Genomic DNA, 24430 nt, shown 5'->3' on the forward strand with positions numbered 1-24430 from the left:
CCTTGCTGATGACCATAAACAACCTAAAAGCTTTAAAGGATTCATATCCTGCAGGCAAGTCACCATAGGAATCAGGGCTGGGTTGGTTCTCAATACAGTAAGCAACAAAGACTTGATAAAGTTTTATTATTTTTTCTTAGGCTTTAACAAAATCACTCAAATGAAAATGATAAACAAGAAGCAAAAATGATGATGAGATATCCGGGAATCATTGTTGAATGCTTACTGTGTTGCCTTTTGTTAGAAGCATTTATCAAGGATAAATTTTATGCCCATGAACATGTTAATTAAAAAAACAGTCTGTGCTCCAGGAATTAAGAGCATACACAAAGATCCCTGCCAATCTGAAGAATTTGTGTTTACTGATGTGGGGTGACTACGGACCAATTATCAGGTTTTTTTGATGCTATAACTATAATGCTTTTTGTGTATCAGAGTATGTTCTAGACTACTCCTCCAAAGCCTAAGAGTAAAGAGATAGGAAATATTTTGATAATAGCAAGAGTACAAATAGGTAGACATACTCAATCCTTACAGCTATACGTCAGAGATATTGCTGATTCAGTTCCAGAACACCACAACAAAGTAAGTCCCATGATTTTTTTTAATTTTCTAGTGTATACAAAAGTTACATTTACACTACAGTCTAGTAAGTGCATGAACAATATTACATCAAAAGTCCACATACCTTATTTAAAAATGCTTTATTGCTAATAAATACTATCATCTGAGCCTTCAGCTACTCAGATCTTTTGTTGGTAGAGGGTCTTCCCTCGATGTTGATGGCTGCTGACTGATCAGGGAGGCGGCTGCTGAAAGTTGGGGTGGCTGTGCCAATTTCTTAAAATCAGACAATGATGAAGTTTGCCTCATCGATTGACCCTCCTTCCACTTGGATATTCCGAAGTCATTGTAGGGTTATTAATTAGTCTACTGTCAATATTGGGATCACATTTAGAGGTGACTTACTAGTTGTATAACCTTGACAAATTCATTTGTGACAAATTCAAACTTTTCTCTGTCAATATTCCTTCATCTTCAGGATGAAAAGGATGGATCAAATAAATTTTAAGACAGTCCAATGGCCAGAAAAATCTCTAAAAGTCCTCTTTAGCTCTAAAACTACGTGATAATTTTTAAACTACAGAAAAATGATCAGGTGACCTAGGGTCAATTCCCTAAACACTCTTCATTTCTATCATTTTATCCCTGCTATCGTCTTTATAGCTAATCTCCAGGCTTGCCAATATGTTCAGGCAGAGGCTGTCTTGTCTATTGCGTTTTTGTATTTTTTTTTCATATCTTCCCAGAAAGCAGCACAGTGAGTTGTCTATACAAGGCTAATAAATGCTGGTTGAATTGCATTTATGGAAACATTTGGCAGTCATTATCAGAAGACTTTGGATTGAGAGATATGTTCATTTTTAACTATTTAATGTTCACATTATTCCTAAGCAACAGCTGAGTTATTTCTTTCTTTTGACTTTATACCTCACAAAGCTGATTTCTCTTTTGATCCTGTTTTGGAGGTAAAATCTTTACTTTTTTTGGTAACACACAGGTCCACCTAGATTATTCCACTATGGAAAATAGGATCCTGTTAGGCTCCAACACCCAACAGTCAGTTCAACTGTGACTTGCTCCATGAAGATCACATAGTTATACCTTCTACATCACAACTTTCCTTATCGCAGGTTTCAATACATCACAGGTTGAAATAAGAAATTAGATGGAAATTTTTGAGTTTTGCAGAAGCTACAGATGACATGCAAAGGTCATGAGATGACACAGAGCCTATAATCAAATACTTAGCCCAAATTTTACAATAATATTGTAAATACTCCATAAAAGAAAAAGCAATACATTCAGACTTCTCTGGTACAAAGGGGGGAGCCAAAATATTTTACATGGATTTTCCAGATTGTGGGGGCGCCATGCCCCTAATCCATGAGATATGGAAGGGATAACTGTAATTAGAAGTATCAGTAGTGGATTATAGCAATATTTGCACTGAGATAAGAAACACTATAGACAAGCTAGAGAAACCAATGAAAGTCTGCTTCACGACTCTACAAGACCATCAACCCTCAGAGACTATAAGAGAACTACACCCAAGGAGAACTTCATAAGAAATTCACATAGAGAGAAGAGGGCTCCCAGTAGTGAGGAGCTGCAAGTGTACCCTTTGGCCACAGGCATTCTCTATGCTTGAGCTCACTGTCCCAAGGGACTTTGTGTGTGGAAAGAGAGAGTATGCTTCTAACTGGGGGAATATTTCTCTAATAACAGTCTTTGATATACCTCCATAGTAAATTCTCTTTCTAAAAGCTAATTAACTGATAATCACTGAGGGAGTACACTAGTTATAGGCTTTCTGCCAGTAGTTCTGGAAAAAGTCAATTCTTTAGGGTAACCCCTAGGACCTTAAGAGGAAAAGTCACCTTCTAGTCTTTGAAAACAAGTGGGAGCTGAGAAAATAATCTCGGAGAGGTAACTGCAATGATACTGCGTTGTTGATATCTCAAGGTTGCTACCTAGATTTGCTCTCATTTGGAATATTTAGCCCTTCATCTCCATTTTTAACCCTTTCTCTCCATCCATCCCAATCATATTTCTGCTGAGGCAGGTCTAAGAAATTGTGTTGACTATCTGTTGTATGGAGAAATCACAAAGAGGAGTTACTCAGGAGAGCAAAATGAGGAAACAGCAGGTGCTTTCCACACCTGATGATGGTGGGTAACCTGTCCAAGATCACACAATCAGAAAAGAGAACAGAGATCAAAATCCAGGATATCGGATTATATCTCCAATATCCTTTCCACTACAATCTCTACAGTCTGACTCCAACATGCTTTTCCAGCCAAAATTTGACACCAATTGATAAAAATCTGATGACTTGCATTCTATTTTCCACTCTCTTATGTACCTGGAAAAAATCCAATAATTATGTTTCTGTTTTAGATGAGAAAATTATTGTCATAAATGTTTTGTACACCTCTTTGTATAGATACATTACAAAAATAAAAGAGATCATTAATTTCATTCCCTTGTTTTTAAGTTTGAGTTATCTTTAAAACAGTCTTGATGAATAAAAAAAACTTATTCTCCTTTAAAGGTCTTTCAGAAAGGAGATTGTAGACTGCTATTTTTTTTTTAAATCTTCTTAAATCATCAGTTCAATCATGTCACCCATCTGCTTAGAAATCTTCAGTGATTCCCCATTGCCTGTAGGATAAAATATAAACTCCTTTGCCTAGCTTCAATGTTTTCCCTAATCTGTCTCCAATCTCTTTCCACTCATTTCATGCCTTTCTTATACCATATTTCCTAGTCAAATTGCACCACTTTCTATCCCCCCAAATATACTCTGAGCTTCCAGTGCCTTGTATCCTATTCCCTCTGCCTAGAAAGTTGTCCCTTCCCTTGTTTACTTGTCAAAGGCTTTACAGCTCAACTCAGATGCTACTTTTTCCATGCAGACTTCCTTAATTTCCCTACCAGTGAAAGCTTTCTCCCTGGATGCTCACAGAGCTCTTATTTTGCATGCACTATGTTTAAAGTTGTCTGTGTTTGTGTCTTATCACCCTATAAGATTGAATGAATGTTCATGAACGCAAGGGACAGATAAACTATCTCAATTGATCTCTATCTTACTTAGTACTCCATGTAACAGGTATACTTAATCAATGTTTGTTAAATTGAATTAAATATATCTGACACAAAAACAACTTTGATTTTCTTAGAATATTTATCAAGATATAAATTCTTGCTTACAAATGAGTTTGGTGGAAGAAAAATTATAAATACAAACATAATTAATGATTTTGCTAATTAAATCCCTCCCTATTAATACTACTACTACTACTACTACTATTCATATCTCAATCCATCATTTTTGTCACAAGTGGGGTGGAGGAGTAATGAAAAGCCAGCCAAGGCTATTTATAGTGAGGACTTAGTGCCCCCTGAGATTGTTACAGTAGCAATGAAAGCCTGTGAGAAACCTTGAATCTCTTAACTAATGAGTGTCTGGCTATAACACTGATTAGTTCAACAACTAAATCAGTGTGATGAAACTACTCCTTTAATTCACCAGCTAGTAAGTGTCTGAGTTCAGATTTGAACTCAGGTAGATGGGGTCTTCTTGACTCCAGAGCCAGCATTCTATCTACTGTGCCACCTAGCTGCCCCCAATTTCTTGTGAAGTGGATAGCAAAAGTATAATTTTCCTCATTTTACAGATGAGTAAACCAAGAGTCTGAGAAGTTAAGTGAATTTCCCAAGATCACACTCATGTGGTAGTTAACTGGTATCTGGCTTTATTCTGTGAAAAGCATATGCATTTATATATACGTATATGTATAATATATGGTATATTACAAAAAATTATCATTTTTAAATGGTTGTTATAGCTTCATTCATATGCTGTTCTTAGGAGAAGCCAAGGGCTCTTACAAAGTATTGGCTTACTGCTCTTATAATGACTCAAAAATTTAGACTTAAGAAAGTATCACCAACATGTGAAGACCTTTCTCTGAGCAGAATTTATTAGTACAATAAAGCAATTCCATTGTTATTGTTGTTGTTTTTTTAAACATTTTTAAAGTTTTGAGTTCCAAATTCTATCTCTCCCTCTTTCTTTTTCCGCCCCTCTCCCTGAGAGGGTAAGCAATCAGATATAGGTTATATTTGTGGAATTATGTAAAACATTTCCATACTAGTCATTTTGTACAAAAAGACTTGAATGAAAAAAAAGAAATGAAAGAAAGTGAAAAATGGCATGCTTCAGTCTGTATTCAATCAATAACAGTTGTTTTTCTGGAGGTGGATAGTACGCTTCATCATTAGTCCCTTGAGATTGTGTTATATCACTGCATTGCAGAGAATAGCCAAGTCATTCACAATTCTTCATCAAACAATATCACTATGTACAATGTTCTCTTGGTTACGTTCACTTCATTATGTATCAGTTCATGTAAGTCTTTCCAGGTTTTACTGAAATTTTCCTACTTGTCATTTCTTATAGCAGAATAATATTCCATTACAATCATATACCACAGCTTGTTCATCCATTCCCCAATTGATGGACATCCCTTTGATATCTGATTCTTAGCCACCAGAAAAAAGAGCTGCTATAACTATTTTTGTACAAATAGGTCCTTTTTCCCTTTTTATGGATGTCTATAGGACGTAGACCTAGCAGCAGTATTGCTGGATCAAAGGTTATGCATGGTTTTATAGCCCTTTGGGCATAGCTCCAAATTGCTCCCCAGAATGGTTGGATCAGTTCACAACTCCACCAACAGTACATTAGTGTCCCAGTTTTCTCACATCCCCTCCATATTACTGTTGTTTTTACTCCTTCTTTTGATGAACCCAGTTTGACTGGCATGAAGAGTATTAGGTAAAACAGATTCAGACTTCAATGCCAATATTTTTGTGACTATTTTGCGATCGGCGTTAATCAATGAAATGAGACTGTAATTGCAGCAATTTCCCATAACTCTTCCTGGCTCTGGAATAACAGATATAATAGCACTGCTAAGAGTTCCTGACAATTTGCTATTCACACATGCTGTATTAAAATACAACATAAAATCGCATTCAGACACTCAATTTGTTGGGTTTTTTTTTTAATTCCAACTTCTGGATATCCACGAAATCCTCATGTTTTACCACCATCTGAAGAAACCAACCATTTCAAATTCTTCCACAAAGCTCACTGGTTCATTCTTTCTTCTTGAAAACCATTTCTGAATTCTGTTCTCACAGCCTCATAACATTTCATGAATTCAACTTCATTTTGGAAATTTTTCAATCACTTTGGTGACATTGACAATTTTCCATTTCATTATAAATGCTACAAAATTCAAGCACCTGCTTTGCTTTTCAGAATGTAAATCTGCTGAAAAATCAGAGAAAAAGCAGGTGTTCTTTCTTAATTGACAGATTTGAATCTCCCAGGGGAAAATGGGTATCCAAAGTCAAACTGAGTATCAGAAGATCAGAAGTGAAAGACAGAGTGACTGTAAGAGGTAACCCTATTTTGAAAAGCTAAATCTAAGGCGATTGTGCAAATGCCCTTCTCCTTGTTGATTTTTAAACTTAAAGAACAACCAGATTTAAAACAAGCAAAAAAAAAAAAAAAAACTCATTGTAGAAATGAAACCTGTGCTTCACTGTAGGCATCGAGAGTATCCTAATTTAAGAAATATAAAGAAGATGCTTGAAGCAGCCCTCTTAGTTATTTGGTATCCGGACTATCAACTCATTAGATAAGTTCTTTCTATAATACTTACTTATTGTGCTTAAGAGATTTCAGGTAGAGCTACAGCAATTCTATTCCCTAGCAGAAAACTTTTAGCCAAAACTAATTGAGCTTTTATGGTGCGTACATGCCTGTGTGTGTGTGTGTGTGTGTGTGTGTGTGTGTGTGTTTTCCTCTTCACATACACAGAGAAACCTGAAAAACTTTGGAAACTTCATTTCCATCTTAATTCACTGACAATCTTCTCTTGAATATGTCTACTTTTTTTCAGCTTGATTAACCCTAGCTCTCTTAGCCATCTCTATCTTCAAGCTGCCAAGCAAAGAGCCTCCTAGATTGTTTTGTAGAATCCTAAGTGAAACTCAAAAGCCATAGAGAAAGACTGCTTTTTAAAGAATTATTAGTCCATCTAATCAAAAACCTGACATGACTTCAATATCATGTAAAAGAATGCTTAGCATATCCATATTATTAGTTCTCCCTGCTAGTCAGTCACAGGAGGTTTACAAGTAAGCTAAAATGCCCAAACAACCTCCCATATCACTTCTCAGTCAAGTTTTAGTATCTATATTCATCAACTCTCTGACCAAGCCTTTTTTTAAAAAAAGAAATAGGACAGAATAAAATTGATTCAGTAGGGAAAAGCAAAAACTAGCAATCCAAAGGTTTTTAGTTGATTACCACTGACTCAGAACTTTTCCAAGTCTCTGTTTTCCTACCTTTATAGATACAGATTTTGCCTGCCATGCTATAGTCTTAGAGACAAAATACTGCAGGTATCAAAGAATAATCAGATAGCATGTTTGACATTTGAAGAAAAGATCATATATACCAACAGATAGCTTCAAAGGCAGAATCAACATCTTGATTTTATTGATGCTATAAATCCTATTATTTTGTCCTAGAACTTGAAATTTGCATTCAAGAAGCATCTGTTTGGCTCAGTATAGGGGAAGGAGCTTTGGATTTGGCACTGGAAGATCCATATTTGAGGTCCACCTCTGCCACCTTATATTACTTTGGGCAATTCATTTAACTGCTTAGCCTGTTTCATCATGTGCCTAATGTTTGAGAAACATTACTATTAGTAAACATCAATAAGCATTTATCAAATGCCTATGCTCCAAGCACTATGCTGAGATACAATTCAAGACAAAATACAGTCCCTACTCAGAAGGAGCTTATAGTCTAAAAGAGACACTATACAAACAGCTATGTCCAAATAAATTGTAGAAAGAATTAATAGAAAATAATCAATAGAGTGCAGGTGCTCATATTAATAGGGATCAGGAAAGGCTTCCTGTAAAAGGTAAGATTATTTATGGGACTTAAAGGAAACCATGGAAGCCAGTAGGTGAATATGAGGTAGAAGAGAATTTTAGGAATGAGGGACAGCTAGTTAAAATGTCAAAAATGGGAAATAGAGTGCCCAGTGGGAGGAAGGGCAAGGAAACCAGTGTCACTGGATCAAAAACTACATGGTGGGGTATAAGGAGGAAGAGGATTAAAAAGGTAGGAGTGGAAGTCAAGTTTTGAAGATCTTGGAATAGCAGAGGATATACATTTGATCCTTCAGGTTTCAGGTAGTCACTGGAGTTTCCTGAGTATGGGGGAAGATCATTTTGGCAGTTGAGTGGAGGACAAGCTGTAGCAAAGGAGAATTGTGGCAATGAGACCAACAAGAAGGCTAGTGTGATGATCCAAACATGAGGTGATGAGGACCTGCATCAAACTGGTAAAGTTATCAGAGAAAGGAAGGTGATATATACAAAAGATGTTAACAAGGTAAAATCAACAGACTTTGGCAACAGAGAATGAGAGGAGTATGTAGGATGTCACCTAGGCTGCTAGGCGGGGTGACTGGGAGAATGGCGAAACCCTGGAGAGCAACAGGGAATTTAAGAAGAGTAGAGGGTTGTTGGAGTGGTTAGATAGGCAAGAGGAGAACCAAGAGAAAGTAGCATGATGAAAAGCTAGAGAAAATGGAATGTCAAGGAAAAGAGAGTGATTGACAATGTCAAAGCCTACAGAAAGTCCAAGAGGGATGAGAATTGAGAAAGACCATTAGGCTTGGCAATTAAGAAATCATTCTTTACTTTGGAGTGTAATTTCAGGTGAATGATGAGGAGAGAAACAAGACTGTACAAAACCGTGTGTATGCGTGTGTGTGTTCGTCTTTTCGTTGCTGAAGAAGACCATACCATCAGAGAAATGACGATATGACTTGCACTTGACTTTTGTTTTGAGTGAGGGAGAGCTGTGCAGGTCACCAGCCTCACTTTTCCTCCAGGGCCATCTGAATCCAGTGACCAGATATTCATCAGGATGACTGGAGATGACCCAGATTTAGGCAACTGGGGTTAAGTGACTTGCCCAAGATTACACAACTATTGAGTGTCAAGTGTCTGAGGGGAGATTTGAACTCAGGTCCTCCTGACTCCTGCACTGGTGCTCTATCCACTGCACCATCTAGCTGCCCTGTGGACAAAATTAAGAAGACAGTAAAAGGGGAGGAAGTCGAGGCATCTATTGCAGAAGGTCATCTCAAAGTGTTTAGGCACAAAAGGAATAAGAGATCTGGGATGAAAGCTATTGGGGATGGGTAGATCAAGTAGGATAGAAGAGACATGGATGTGCTTGGAGGCAATAGGGAGCTTCTGGGCTTAAAGAAAACTTTTATTTATGTCATCATCATCATCATTTTGCTGTGAAAGATGATGTATCTTTGTTTGGAAACTAATAGTACCAGGAAATCTTTGAAAATGTTTCCCTTTAGTAGGACTTTGCAACACTGTATGATTGAATACGTACTAATCTGGCAGTTTTTCTGTTAGATGTCCTTGGTGTTCATGACTAGGGGCAGCTAGGTGGCACAGTGGATACAACACTAGTCGTGGGGTCAGGAAGACTCATCTTCCTGTGTTCAAATCTGGCCTCAGCTATTTATAAGCTGTGTGACCCTGAGCCCTGCTTGCCTCAGTTCCTCATCTGTAAAATGAGCTGGAGAAGGAAATGGCAAATCTCTTCAGTGTCTTTGCCAAGAAAACTCTAAAAGTCAGTCATGACTAAAAATGACTAAACAACAACTGTCATGACTTCCTAATTTATCTCTGGTCGCTGTCATTTCTAGATAATTCCTCAAACAGACACTCACATGACTATCCAAATCAAGCCTGTCCAGCCACACCTAGAGAAAGACTAACATGCTGGTGTGCGCTAACTGTATTCCAGAAAGAATGTGGACTTTTCTTTATTGGCACAGTGTTGAGCAAGGACAGCAAATGGAAAATTGTGTCCTATGAGTTCCCTCAAGAGTTCACCACACTATATCAAGTAATGTGACAAATCAATCCCTGGATTAAAGGCTGAGATGCTGCTTGCAAGAATAATTTTTAGCTCATTCTGTATATCATTGTATTTCGCAATCTGGCACCGTGAACCATAAATAATCCTACCATTTATTAATTACATTTTCTAACCCAGTCAAGAAGAATCCTGCAGTGTGAAGCAGCGGATCATGAATAAATGGTTCATTGAAAAACAACTCTTATTGCCAAGTAGTTGTAAATTAGGATTGTGATAATTACCCACTTTAACCTTTTTAAACAGGTTCCTCTAAAAAGCTTCAAGATGGATGTTTTATTATAACAACTTTGACCTCCAACACACAACAACACAATTAGTTTTTCTCTGTGACAAAAGGACGCTTTGATTAAAAATCTGGCACACTACATCATTAGAAAGTATTATCGGCATAGGTACTGGATGTGGGTGGATATACATATGCATTATACATACACAATATTTATATATTTTGTCCTACATCCATCTGAAGTATAGATCTAGTTAAGAAGAAAATAATGAATGAGTGAAGGCTGTAATTAAATAGAAATGTACCAGCATTGTCATCATAAGCCATTAGGAGTAAAGCCCTTGCCGTTTCTTCTATCCTCAGACTTTCAAAGTCTTTACCAGTGTTGTACAAACCAGAGAAAGGTGCAATAGAAGCCAATCAGATCAAGCTTGGAAACCAGAATCTGGCACAGTCTTCAGAGAAAGCAACAACTTCTATTATTCAGCCATATATGGTTACTATGCCTTCCCTTTAGGAGCTAGCAAGCCTCCCCAAAGTGACCAACTTATTCTTCGTCCCTTCATTGATAGAAGTAGACCTTATTGTTACCATTATTTCTTCGTCAGCTACTTTTGACCACCTTCCACCTTTCCCTAGACCATGAGCCTCAGACATCACTTTCATTTCCAAGACAGAAGAAAAGATGATGAATTTGTTGACTTGACCCAACATTCCCCTGTGCCACTCGAAATGAAAGCTGTTCATTTTCTTATCATTTTACAGGCCCAGAACAGAAGTGTTATGCTCCATTTTGTTTAGAAACAACTAAATGAAGAGCCTTGTATTCCAGGGATTACCTTTAAAGGAAGTTGCTTAGGAAAAGACTAAAAAGAATGAGAAATAATTCATCCAAGATCTAAAAAAATTCATATCTGCATTCATGTGAAATGTACTGAAATGTACATGTGAATGTACACTACATGTGAAATGTACTGAAAATATGGAAAAACTTTACATAGGACAATTTGCAGATTTCCAAACCTGATAGTGAAGTGGCATCTTCCCAAGATATACATTTGTGAAAGAAAAAGTAATTTCCTCATGGATTAGAAAAAGAAAACTAGCACTGAATCCTCAGGAAGTCCAGTACCTAGCACTGCAGTGATACGTGGGGAATGCAGAGAATCGTTGTTAATGTTTTTCCAGAAGTACAAATTATCTAATCACATAGTCCATAATCATTTGGAAATGTACTTATATGAGACTATTTTTGCCTCATCTTCCCTTCAATTAAATTATTCATTTGAGCTTAAGAAATCACTAAGAATTTATAGGAACAAATGCCATTGCAAGAAATGTTATAATCTGCACGTCTTTTCTGTTTCGTGCATTTGTTATCTCTCTATCTACAAAGACGGCATGACTTAGTGGATAGACAGCCTATCGTGAAGCTCTATGAAGAGCTAGGTTTGAGTCCTTCTGACACATGCCAGTTAGGAAACCCTGGGCAAGCCTCTAAACTCAGTTCTCTTGACAATTCTCTAAGATTATAAATTATAAAGAAGGTCTCCACCTACATCAGCAAAGGGAATTTCCTTTCTAAGGAGTTTCTGGTACTCTGTGAAAACATAGATTAAGTCCTTATCTGTATCTGCCTAGAAAAGCATGGGCCAGTCGCACCTATGGATCATGCCCATGCCTGCCACACTTTAAGAATGGTGTGATAATGCTATTAAAGGGCCACAAGAAAACAACAAAAATATGCGGCACATTGTAGTTTTTATGATGCATGAATGCTGAGGGTATAATGGTAAAATGAAATCACTTTATGCTTGTTAAAAAAGAACTATTATTAGTGAAGTCACACCATTGTTATATTCACAGTCTCTCATTTGAACCATGGCCCATTGAGGTGATACAGGTATCATCCTTCTTCTTCTCCTCCTCCTCCTCTTTCTCTTTCTTTTTTTTCTTCTTCTCCTCTGCCTTCTCCTTCTTCTTCTTCCTCTTCTTCTTCTCCTCCTCCTCCTCTTTCTCTTTCTTCTTTTTCTTCTTCTCCTCTGCCTTCTTCTCCTTCTTCTTCTATCTCTCCTCCTCCTCCTCCTCCTCCTCCTCCTCCTCCTTCTTCCTATTTTACTTAGGGAGAAAACAAAGCTAAGCAATACTGCCTGATTTGCCTATAGTCACACATCTCTAACGTGTCAGAGAGAGGATTTGAACACTGGTCATGCTGATGCCAAATCCAGTTCTCTATCCTCACTTTCAGGCAACATGAGGTGAATATATAGTATGTACCTTCACAGACAAACTTCTGCTTCAGTTTACTATAGAGTGACCTATAGAAAATGGTTTTATAGCCCTTTGGGCATAGTTCCAAAGAAAACTACAGTATTACAGACACTGTAGATATTATAGAAGTAGTATCCAAAATGGTAGAAGGACCTGACTATAGAGGGTTGTCAACAAATTCCCCATTCTCTGAAGAAGCAGGAGCTCTCAAGGGAAAAAGGTCAACTTGCCCCCCCCCCCACTTAAGTGATGTACTTAGGGTGCCATTCAAAATCCAGGTGCCCTGACTGAGCTAGCACTTAATAATTAGGTGAGAAGACTGCTCATGTTAATTGTCCTTGTGTCATTGACAGCCTCTCCCTCAAGAAAATATTCTACAGCTCATCTTGTCAGTCATCCTAGTACTAGTAGATGATAAGTCCCTTGAGGACAACCTCTGAGTCATCTTTGTCTTTGTATCGTCAGTGCCTAACACAATGCCTGGCATATTGTTGTTCAGTTGTTTTTTCCAGTCATGACCCCATTTGGGATTTTCTTGGCAAAGATATAGGAGCAGTTTGCCATTTCCTTCTCCAGCTCATATTTACAGATGAGGAAACTGATAGAAACAGGTTAAGTGACTTGATCAGGGTTACACAGTAAGTGTCTAAAGGCCAGAGTGAATTCAAGAAGATGGGTTTTCTTTACTCCAGGCCTGGAACTCTATCTACTGCACTACCTACCAGCCTACCCTCTGGCACATAGTAGGTACTTAAATGTATATTGAACTGAATTATTCAAAGGGTTAGATTGTGAAACAAAGGATGGCAAGGGGGAAGAAATGGATACAGCTACATACAGAAAAAGTTTCCCTTCCCTTGACAGGAAGAAAGTCATAATTCTTTTCAGCCTATGATAGCTCCTAGAAAGAAGTCATACATGGAAGACAGAGGCTGTGGTAAGTTCTGGCTCTGCAACAACCTTAGGCACATAATCATAAAATCTTCAAGATGGAAAGGATCTCAGGACCCATCCACTGAGGAAAATAGATACACTAATGCATTGTTGGTAGAGTTATAAGTCTAGAGAAAAATTCGGAACTATGCCCAAAGGGCTATAAAGCTGTACATACTCTTTGACTCAGCAATACCACTACTAGGTCTGAATCCTAGAGACATTAAAGAAAAGGGGATTTGTGCAAAAATATTTATAGCAATTCTTTCTGATGAAAGGATGCCCATCAATTGAGGCATGAATGATAAATTGTAATATATGATGTGATGGGATACTATTGTGCTATAAGAAATGATGAGCAGTATGGTTTCAGAAAAACTTCGGAAGTCTTTTTTAAATATATATTTTAATTTATTTCTTTAAATATTTCCCAATTACATGGGAAAATGTAACAGCTATTTTTTAAAATTCTGAATTCCAGATTCTCTCCTGTCTTCCTGTTCTCCTTCCTCCTTGGTAAGTCAAACAATTTGATATCTATTATAAGTATGAAGACATCCTAAAAATATTTCCATATTATTAATGTTGCAAAAGAAAACACAGACCAAAAATGAAGTAACAAAAGTATACTTCAATCTGCATTCAGATTTCACCAGTTCTCTCTCTGGAGATAGATAGCATTTTTCATCATAGGTCCTTCGGCATTGTCTTGGATCCCTGTATTGATCAAAGTAGCTAACAGTTGATCATGCTTACAACATTACTATTAGTTACTATGTGCAATGTTCTCTTGGTTCAGCTCCCTTGATTTTTCATGAGTTAGACTCATATGAACTCCTTCTGCCTTCAACCAAACTCTTTCTTCAATAACTAACCAATAGGGTTATAGGACTGAAAAGAACAATTTTAAGATCAATTTGGGTAAAATTATAGATGATCAATCCATAATCACTTTGTAAGAGCAAATGATTATGTTCAGAGCTAATCTCCCTAATCTTTTGTTGTCAGTGTTAAGGAAAATAGCAACATGGTCATCCAAAATAAAACAAAAATATGTGGGGATAGGGAGGAGGAGGGAAGAGTTGCTACTGTCAGAGAAATAATCCTAGGCTGAATGGACTGAATTTGTGCATGGAGGACATAGTTGGGCAATGATTTCTGCCTATCACCTCACTAACAAATGAATGTTACTAGTATTTAGCTATGCCAAGCATTTCAAAGCTTCGTGTCTTGCACTAAAGTCATAAGAACACAGCTTACGTCCTTGTCTTCAGGCGCTGTGTGACACAGCAGAATGGGGTCCTGGTTGTGTCGTTTATTCGCCATTGCAAATGGCCAATCTCATCTCTCTTACATTTCCTTGTCTCTTAAATGATGACACTTGCGCTTTCCACTTCAGAGCTGTTGTGAGGGAACTGCTTTTTAAATCTTAAAGCAATAGGAAATAATGATGAGATAACAGTAACAATAATAGAGAACACTGACATAGCACTTTAAGGTTTCCACAGCACTTTACATGCATTAACTCATTTGATCCATGTATAAATATGATGTGTCAACACTGTCCCAAAATACATTTATGTAAATATATTTTGTAAGGAAATTTCTTTACTTTCCTTCTTTTTATATAATTCCATGGCCTCATTTTCTCCTAAAATATTTTGTTTTATAATTTTGCTCGTGATATGTACTTTTGACACTTGTATGTAAATGTAGGGTCTTTGCTCATATAGTGGGAAATTAAAGAAATGATCTCTTTATTTGGACAATCTAAAATAAGTCTCACATGTATGTTCAACTACAAAGAGGAAGTTTTCTTCAACTGTAACTTAATGTGTGTACCTAATATTGAACTATAATTCTAAGAAACTTGAAATTCCTGTTTTTAGAGGTGCTTGGAATGACATTAAAGGGCACAAAAATACCTTGTGACATTTTGCTTAAAATTTCTAAAGACACTTTTATTTAGGCTAAAATAAAACACAAAAATTTCCCATTTAGAGGGATGTTTTGAGAAAGTTATAAACAACTAAATAGAGAAATTTGCAATGAAAATATCTCTTTAGCCTAAACAGCCGTAGTCACTACAGCAAACACTGTTATATCATCAGTAGCTTTCTTCTTTACCCATCAGGGGGTCTGTAATTAAGTCATAATTCATCTTTAATTGTTTCATCTGAAGACTATCATCTCATTTCTTCATGATTGTCTTCTACTGGCTGTTTATAAATTTGTTCCATTTACAATGGCCCTAGTTTGCAGACTAAAACATTGGGGTTAGAAAATATTAGTTTTGTTTTAAAGGAAATATATGTTTTCTTTAAATTTAATTTCTGTTTTAACCTATTGTAGAAAACCCAAAGGTAGCCGAAATGTCATGAATGTCTGTAGAATACTCTATTAGGACAACTTTTAAATTTCAATTGTGTGTGACAATTCCCATAGTGATTCAGGTATATAAATAATTTTCCTCACAAATCCTGCCAGGTAGGGAGTAATTATTATCAAGCCCAGTATAGAGATGAAGCCCAGGAATGTTGAATGTTTGAATAATTTAAATGTCCATAGTCACACAGCTCAGTAAGAGGATTTGGACTCGTGTCTTTATTTCAAGTTTAGTGCCCCTTCCACCATATCACGAGGCCTCTCCTAATTTATAATTGGATTTCCCCTTATAGGAATCATTAAATAAATAGCTACTGAATACATGTGGGACAAATATAGAGATAATTATGTTTTATATGTTTTCACTAACAAGGCCAGACTAGAGGCCATGAATATCTTACCCAAAGCACAACTTCCGTAATATAATATAGAAAAAACACATATGTCTACTCTGGTCTGACAAATAAATTTAAAATAACTTTAATTAGTCATTTTAAAATCATAATAAAAGAATTAATGAATTTTCAGAATCCATAAAAGATTCTAGCTGTTTATTTAATCCTAACTAGGAAAACAAAGATTCTGACTGAAAAGTAGTGCATTAAACAGAAGCCTAAGATTCCATGATACAAGTGGTTCAAGTTCTACCATTAAGGCCATACTTGAGTTAGATTTTTGAGTGGACTAATTAATTTGTTCTTGTTCACAGGCACAGTCAGTATCCCCTAAAACCAGCCTGCAGATGCATGTGGGAACACAAGAGAACAGGATTGAAGCTATGATCGTTCCCAGAAAATTCATGAGCTCCACTGGAAGAAACAACCAGAAGACTTTGCTTTAGTTATGTCTGATCAGCAATATTATCTCAGTGGTTGTCATGACTATAGCATAGCAGAAACAAGTATAATCACTTCAGCGTCATCTGAAATGAAATGGAAATGGGGGGAAACAGAAGTATTGTAAGAAAAACTGAAACTCAACCTCCAAGTCTACAGCATTTATTTGGAATATTAGGAAATAAATGTTGCTAGTCCAGTATGGCATTTCTCATGTTCTTATATTTGTATTTGTATTTGTGTGTGTGTGTGTGTGTGTGTTTAACTTAATGGTCCCCCTAATTTGGCCAGAACAGTTACATCAGGCCATAAAAGTATCATGGTCTAAGAAGGACGAGCTACAGCAAAGAGCAAATCTAATTGGAAAAACAAACAAACAAGACCAAGTAGAAAAGTGTTCTGATAAGCACGCTGAAGTATTAACGACTGATGGAGAGAGGCTGTTAAACTTCCCAGGAGGACAGGCATATACAACCCCTGGGCTGTGAAAAACTTTACTCCAAAGGAATGTATCTCTAAAAAGTCATTTCTGGTAGTGAACTTGTTCAATAAAGGAAGAAGAGGAAGAGGAAGAAAGAGAAGGGATACTTATTAGAGGAGGTCCTGCCATGACTGTCCCTATGAACCTGTGTGCTCTAACTTAACAATTCATTCAACAAGCATAACTAACGTGTGCAACTTACTTTGCTAGTCTGAAGATAGGAAGACAAAATACAAACATACAAAAGTAAAAATGTCTCTGCTCTTAAGAAGCTGGCATTGTCTGTAAGATTGGCTCTACCCATATGAAAACACAAGCTAGAGGATTGGAACTGAAAGCAACCTTAGAAATCATCCAGTTCAACTTTCTGATTTTACAGATGAGGAGTCAGTGGTTCTGGAATGACTCCAATAAATAGCAGAGACGGACAGGATGAGGATCCAGGTGTCCTGTTTTCTAATCATGCTCTTTCAATCAATACTGTACACTGCTTTGCTGAAGGAGCAGCATTTACTCTCAACAATGTTTTCCCCTTCTAATGTAATGGATAATGGAACATTGGTGTCTCATGGGAAAGAGCCCTGAACTACAATTTTTTCAAAAATGAAGTTGTTATATTGGCTCCAAAATTTTCTACCTATGTGATCCCTGACAAATTTGTCTTTCAGTATTCCCATCTTCAAAAAAAATGCCCTATCTATGAACATAAATTAAGAGCTAGAAGGGACTGGAGAGGCCATATCATCCAAATCCTCATTTTTCAGAAGAAGAATGTAAGTCCTGGAGAAAATAGGCAACTTGCCCAAAGGATAAATAGATAGAAAGTGACCCAGGTGATATTTGAACCCAAGTTCTCTGACTACAAATCCAGTGCTCTTTCTGATATGCCCCATTCCCTCATAAGGTGATTTTGAAGACAATGCTCTCTAAAGGCTCAAGAGTCATCTGAATGTGAAATATCCTTACAGTTAATATTTTATTTTCCCCAATTCAGAATAAATTACCACTAATAACAATGCAGACTTACAAAAGAACCCCCCAAAACCAAAGGCTAGTAACATTTACATCTGAAAATACTGCAGCTAAAGTCAACAGTAAAATTAGCAATTTGGGAATCCTTAAAAACTGGTGGAGCTCAACTAATTCTCTCTTGGGGAAGAGAAATCTCAGGGAAACTGTACTTCCAAAACAAACAAACATATAAACAAACAGACAAAAGCCCACAGACTAAAGCCACCTCCTCTTTTCTCTCTCTATACTAATGATTAAGCTTAGAGTGTGAATGGACTCACCAGGAGCCGCAGAGCCTCAACGACTTTCCAATACTCCATTGTGACATTTCCATTGTGAATTTGTGTCACTGCAGTATGTCATCACATATTAATGCAAACATCACAATGCAGTGTCAGAGCATTGTGCCCAACCTTTCTTACTGCTCTGGGTGACTCCATTGCCTCCCCTGCTGGCATGCTGGGAGGGACTATGGAGCCAGGGTTCAGCATATTTCAGGGAGTCAGGAAACTGAGCATTCTAAGGCTGCCTTGCTGGGTGACCTTGGCCAAGGCCATTTAGCTCCTCTGAGTTAGTTTTCATTTTTACAAAATGGCGGCCATGGCATATTTTTTCCCCCAGGAGTACAGTGAAAAGCAATTAATGGATGGAAATTTTGCTGGGAGGTGAACAAACTGGGTCCAAATTCTGCTTCAAAATTAACTACTACTATGGTCCTTTTAAAAAACTAATCATAAAGGAATCATTAGAACCATTTTGGATTTGTGAGCATTCTGACTTAAGTGGCAACTTGTTGGCATAGAGACAACAGCAGGGTCGGTGAGCCTATTGATTGAGACAAGGAATCCATATTTCTTTTTTCAGTTTCAGAGATCATAGTTGTTTTTGATTCTCAGCTAGAAAAAGAAAGTCAGGTACTAGAAATAAATGAGCACTACTAAGCTGGAACTTAACCTGTATAAGGAAAACAAAACTGTCTCATTGTGCAGCAATAGTCCAGGTCAGAACAAAATATATACTTATGCCATTTTATTGACAAAAGACTAGCACAGTACTCTTCAGATCCAAGTAGATAGAATTTTCCTGAATCCCCAGCAGTCTGTCCACTATCATTGGCTTCTCTTAGAAGAACAAATTCATATTTTTGGTAGCCCACCAAAATACCCATTTCACAATAGCAAGTTGTAAAATCAGAAAGTCAGTCACTGCGGTGAAGACAGAATACTAACTGATTTACATTTAGTGGAAATATTCTAGCCAACACATCAAGAGAGGAGATCTACTGGCCTGAAGGTCAAATTGCCCCTCAGTTTAATTTGATGTGCAACTCATTGAATGCTTTGATTTGCTATTGCCCTAGTTATAAATGTTACAGTACAGAAAATAATTCACTCCCAGATGAGGTGCTCTAACTATACAACTTGGAGTTTATAAAAGTTTATAAAAAAAGCAATTATATGATTGACAAGCTATGACTATGAAATTTTTTTTATGTTTTATTCCCACAAAGTTCAAATTAGAATACCCCAAAGTCAGTTTCATGTAAAAGAAAAAGGAAGCTCAGAATAATGTAAAATAGTTTTCAAATGTAATCTTTAGACATCATCTCTTTCTTCTGCCTCTCCTAACTTTCCATAGTAGGCAATGTATTTAGAAAGTCTCTTTTTTGTGTGTGGTTGAATAGATTTCTGGGTTCCCTAAGCATAATTATAAAAAACTGTTGAATTTTTCACAAAATATTTAGTTTTTGGTGTAATTATAAATTGATATCTTTCTGGGGTCTACTATGGAAACAATGTTTCACCTCACCCATGCAACATGTTCTAAAAGACTTTTTTTCATTTTTGATTAATAACAGCTCACATGTATATAGGATATATGTATATGTATATATATGTATATAGGATAACTGATTTAGAGCTAAAGTGAACCTCACAGGTCATTAAATTCAATCCCCTCATTTTCAGGATGGAAGAAACTGTGACCCAGATAGGTCAAATGATTTGTCTAAGGTCACATGGTTAGAAAATGGCAGAACAGGAATTCAAACCCAGGTCCTTTGCCTCAACAAATATAATATTCTTTCTGTTACAAAATATTTTTTATACATTCTATCATTTCAACCTCACAATAACCCTACTTCGTAGATAATAGTTATTATTCCCATTTTACAGCCAATAATACTGAGGCTTAGAAACATTTAGTTATTTGACCAAAGACCCACAGCTGAAATGTGACAAACCCCCACACCAAAATACAGTGTTATTGAATCCCTAAATCCAGTGTTCTTTAGATTATATCACAATTCACTTAAATTCTCCCAAGATTTATTTCTCAGATAAGGAAGTCTTCCTCTGGCATATACTAGCTGTATAGCCTGAATAAGTCATAACTTCTCAATGACTAGAGGAATTTTTCTAAGACTATAGGTTATAGATGACTGCCAAAAAGGGAAAAAAGAAAATTAGTGAAATCATCAATGAACTTCCCTCCATTCTAACAAAAATGGACTTTCATACATGCTTGTACCCATATTATCAAGCTATCAGGTCTTTCCCTGAAGAGAATAACCATTTAAACATAGACCTGATTTTTTTTTATTCTTGTTTTCTTTCCAGAGACTAGTTGTGTTGTTTTGTTAATAGATGACAAATGGGAAAGCCTATGTTTAATACAAGGACAAACATCATGTCAATAGGAGATCTGGTTTGTTTTCATGGTTCCTAGAGTTTTCCCTCCCACAAGGTGCACAAATGAGATGACTTGACTTAATGATGCTATTTCAGCACTGACTGTTGTGGTGGCAATCCGAAAGGTTTCCAGATATAAAACAGGTGTTGCCGCATGGTCCATTGGGCAGAATAAGGAACATCTCTTTCCCTGATGTCCTAGTACGTGCTGTATGGAATAATTGCTACTTTCTAATTTGCTCACTTGTGCAATAGGTAGAATTCCATCTGGCTTCTAGATCTTAAATGAGTTTTTGTAATGACAGGTTTGAGGATTCCTGCCAACTATTAAAGAGTTAAATGCAAAAGGCCTGGAATTTTACATAAACACACATACCTAGAATACAAAGTTCTGTTCAATTTTCAAAAAAAAGAAATATCAAGTGAAAACAATTGCAAAAGTCATTCAATAAAAGCAAAGACAAAAAAAAATTATTCCTGAATTGGAATTGACTTCCAAAATCTTTAGGCTATGCCCACGAATAGATTAATTACTGTGGCCAAATTGCAGAAAATTCCCGGGTTTTTGTTTTCTTCTCTTCAGTTTTGTGTGTTCTGCCTAAGCCTCTGCACAGATATAGCCATAGGTTTCATCCTATTTAATACTATTTCCTCAAAAACCTAAATCCTAAGAATCTTTGTTTCTCTGTTCCCTAATACATCATTCACTCTCTTTGAGTTATTTCTAATATTGATTCCTTGAAGCACATGATTTTTCATCATTTCTTACCATATAAAATTGCTGAGAGAATATAGTTGCTAAAGAAATGAACTTTTGCAGAATATAGGAAATCACTGCATAACTTCTCATATGTTGGGTGGCTTAATCCATCCTCTCTAATCAGTCCTGGTCCAAACTCCTTGCCTAGTTCAATGGAGAGCTTGTCTAGATTTTACTAACATATACACGTACACAGAAAGCATTTGTTTTTAGGTTTTAGTTACACACATGCAGGACCTGTGCAGGTTTTATACACACACACACACACACAGGCCAGTATTGTGCCAGTTTAGCAAAGTTGAAAACTTGCGCCCAAATTTGAGTGTGTGTGTGTTCATCTTTCATTCCCAAAGAAGACCATGCCATCAGAGAAATGATGACATGACTTGCACTTGACTTGTTTTAAGTGAGAGAGGGCTGTGCAGGTCACCAGCCTCACTTCTCCTCCTGAGCCATCTGAATTGAGTGACCAGATATTCATCAGGATGACTGGAGATGACCCAGGATGAGGCAACTGGGGTTAAGTGACTTGCCCAAGGTCACACAGCTAGTGAGTGTCAAGTGTCTGAGGGGAGATTTGAACTCAGGTCCTCCTGACTCCTGCACTGGTGCTCTATCCACTGCACTACCTAGCTGCCCCTGCCCTCAGATAAATATTCACTGATAATATGACCAAATCGAAATTAATGTTAACTAAATCAAGATTGTAAGATCCTTACAGTTAAAGATTTTGTTTCTGTTTTTATCTTTGCACTCCCTGTGCTCAGTACAATTTGTTGCACATATTAAAAGCTTAATAAAATATTTCACGAATTGAATTGACAAAGCTCACTTTAATGTTACCCTTAATGAAGCAAAGTAGAATGAAATACAAAGTAAACTATTTTCTCCCTCATCTTACAAACAAATCTAATTTAAAATGTAAAATAGAAAATAAAAATCTCACAATTGTTTTTGCCTCACATGAGCATTCAAGTACCAATGCCAAGGGAAATCTGAGTAATTGTAACGAACAGTCCTGATGGAGGCTAATACCATTCCTGAATCTGCATGTAGCCCCAGCCCTAACCTTGTCATGTCTTTTAAAAAGAGGGCAGCTCCATCTTTTGTGTTCATTGTAACATTAAATATTGATCACAGTCCATTTTCAGGCATCCAAGCAGTAGCAAATGAGTAAATTGACTGCTCCGTTATTGGACTTCTAGAAGCACTTAACAGGATTACCTTTAGGGAGGGACTCAGACAGACCTCTCACTCTACACCCTTTCCCCCTACTCTCTAGAGAGAGCGAACATAGTTCATTTTTAACTGTTCAAGCTATTGCTCATGAGTTAGTTTTTTTTCCCCTACTCTATAACTCAAAGCCTCTTGATACTATACCATATCTTTTCCTTTGCTCCTTCAGCTCAGAACCAGAGGTGGTCCTTCTCCAACACACAGTTAATCTTTCTATTAGTACCCTTGATTCAAACTTCTCGAAATCCTTCCAGAGCTTGCCCCATAATTGCCCGCACCTCCTTCCTCAAATCCCTAACCTACAGTCTCATTATCTCCTGCAAAAAAAAATGGCCAGATATCCTTCATCCTTAAAAAAAACCAACTCATCGTTGACCCTACAATGTGACCACACAGTACCCTGTGTATGTATTTCCTCTCTTCAATGGCAATCTCCTAGAAAGAAATGTCTACTCTCTTACTCTTAAGAGTATAGATAGATAGATAGATAGATAGATTCACTATTCTTTGGGTTACTTGTATGTATGTGTATATATGTACACATACATACATATATACACATATGTGTGTATATACATACATACACACACTATACTCTAAGAGTGTAGACAGCTGTTTCTAGGAGATTGCCAGTAAATATATATAATATACATACACACATATATGTATGCTTATATATATATATATATATATATATATATATATATATATATAAGGATGTGTATATGCATGTCTATCTCTATATGCATGTATATCTATATCTATATCTATATACATATACACACATTTTTGGTGTGAGTCCACCTCACACCAAAGGAAATATATACATATTGTGTATGTACACACGGGTGTATAGTGTATATATGTGTGCATGACAGGGAGTGGGAGGAGTGTGAATGCCAAAGCAATGGGATGCAAGGGGTAATGTGACCAGTATTAAAGGTTTTCTGGAAATATCTGTTTTCCATACATACATTAAAATTACATAAGATTCTATATATTATACAAATATTATATCAAATTCCTTGTCTGTTTACACAAAGCCCCTATCCAGATTTTATTCACACACATATTGCCTATTCAGATTTTATTTATGCTCATGTTATATGTTATGTATCCAATGAGCCACTGAACATTAACAACAAATGAGATGAAAAATAGGCTCAGGTCGATGTATGATATTTGCCCACGTCACAGAAGATGCCCTATGCAAGATCCAAAGAAAAACAGGGTTCTCTATCAATGGTGAGATTCTCTACTCACAGAAATCATTGTACTAATAGTCTTAAATCCTGGAACCCTACAGAGCCACCTCACTGAAATACAGAGTAATGCAAATGAAATTGGACTAACCATTCACTCACTAGGGTAAAGAAGTCCATGAAGAATAAATACTGTACAGACTGTGACCAGTAGCAGGACATGCAGTTCATTGAATTAGCCCTTCAATAAACATATAATTTGGATAGATGCTACAGTTGGACAATATATGGGCTCAGAATTGAGCAGGAGGAGATTAAGTTGGACAGCAATTTAGAAATTATGCAACAATTCCATACTTTTCAATGCTCCCCAATTCCATGTCTTTAACCTCAGTATTCTATGCTGTATGTTTTCAGAATAATGAAACACTATGACTTTAGAAATATTTAAATTATAAGATCAGTGGCAGTGGTAAGTAGGACTATAGGGATGGAATCAAAAAAACTTACAGCTAGAAGAGATCTTAGATATCATTGATTGAAGCACCACATTTTATAGATAAGAAAGCTGTGACCCAAAGAGATGAATTGACCTACCTTAGTCATATTTGAATTCATTGTTTTTGACACTGAAGACAATGGTGCGCCATGCCAGGCTGATGGGCATTGACGCTGAAGGATGTGTGAAAAGTAGTATCAGAAGTGAAACATGTGACTACTAAAGGAGATGGTCCAATGATGCCTGGCACTTTATCCCCTGTGACA

The sequence above is a fragment of the Notamacropus eugenii genome, chromosome 6 (assembly GCF_028372415.1).
Source record: "Notamacropus eugenii isolate mMacEug1 chromosome 6, mMacEug1.pri_v2, whole genome shotgun sequence".
Taxonomy (NCBI): Eukaryota; Metazoa; Chordata; class Mammalia; order Diprotodontia; family Macropodidae; genus Notamacropus; species Notamacropus eugenii.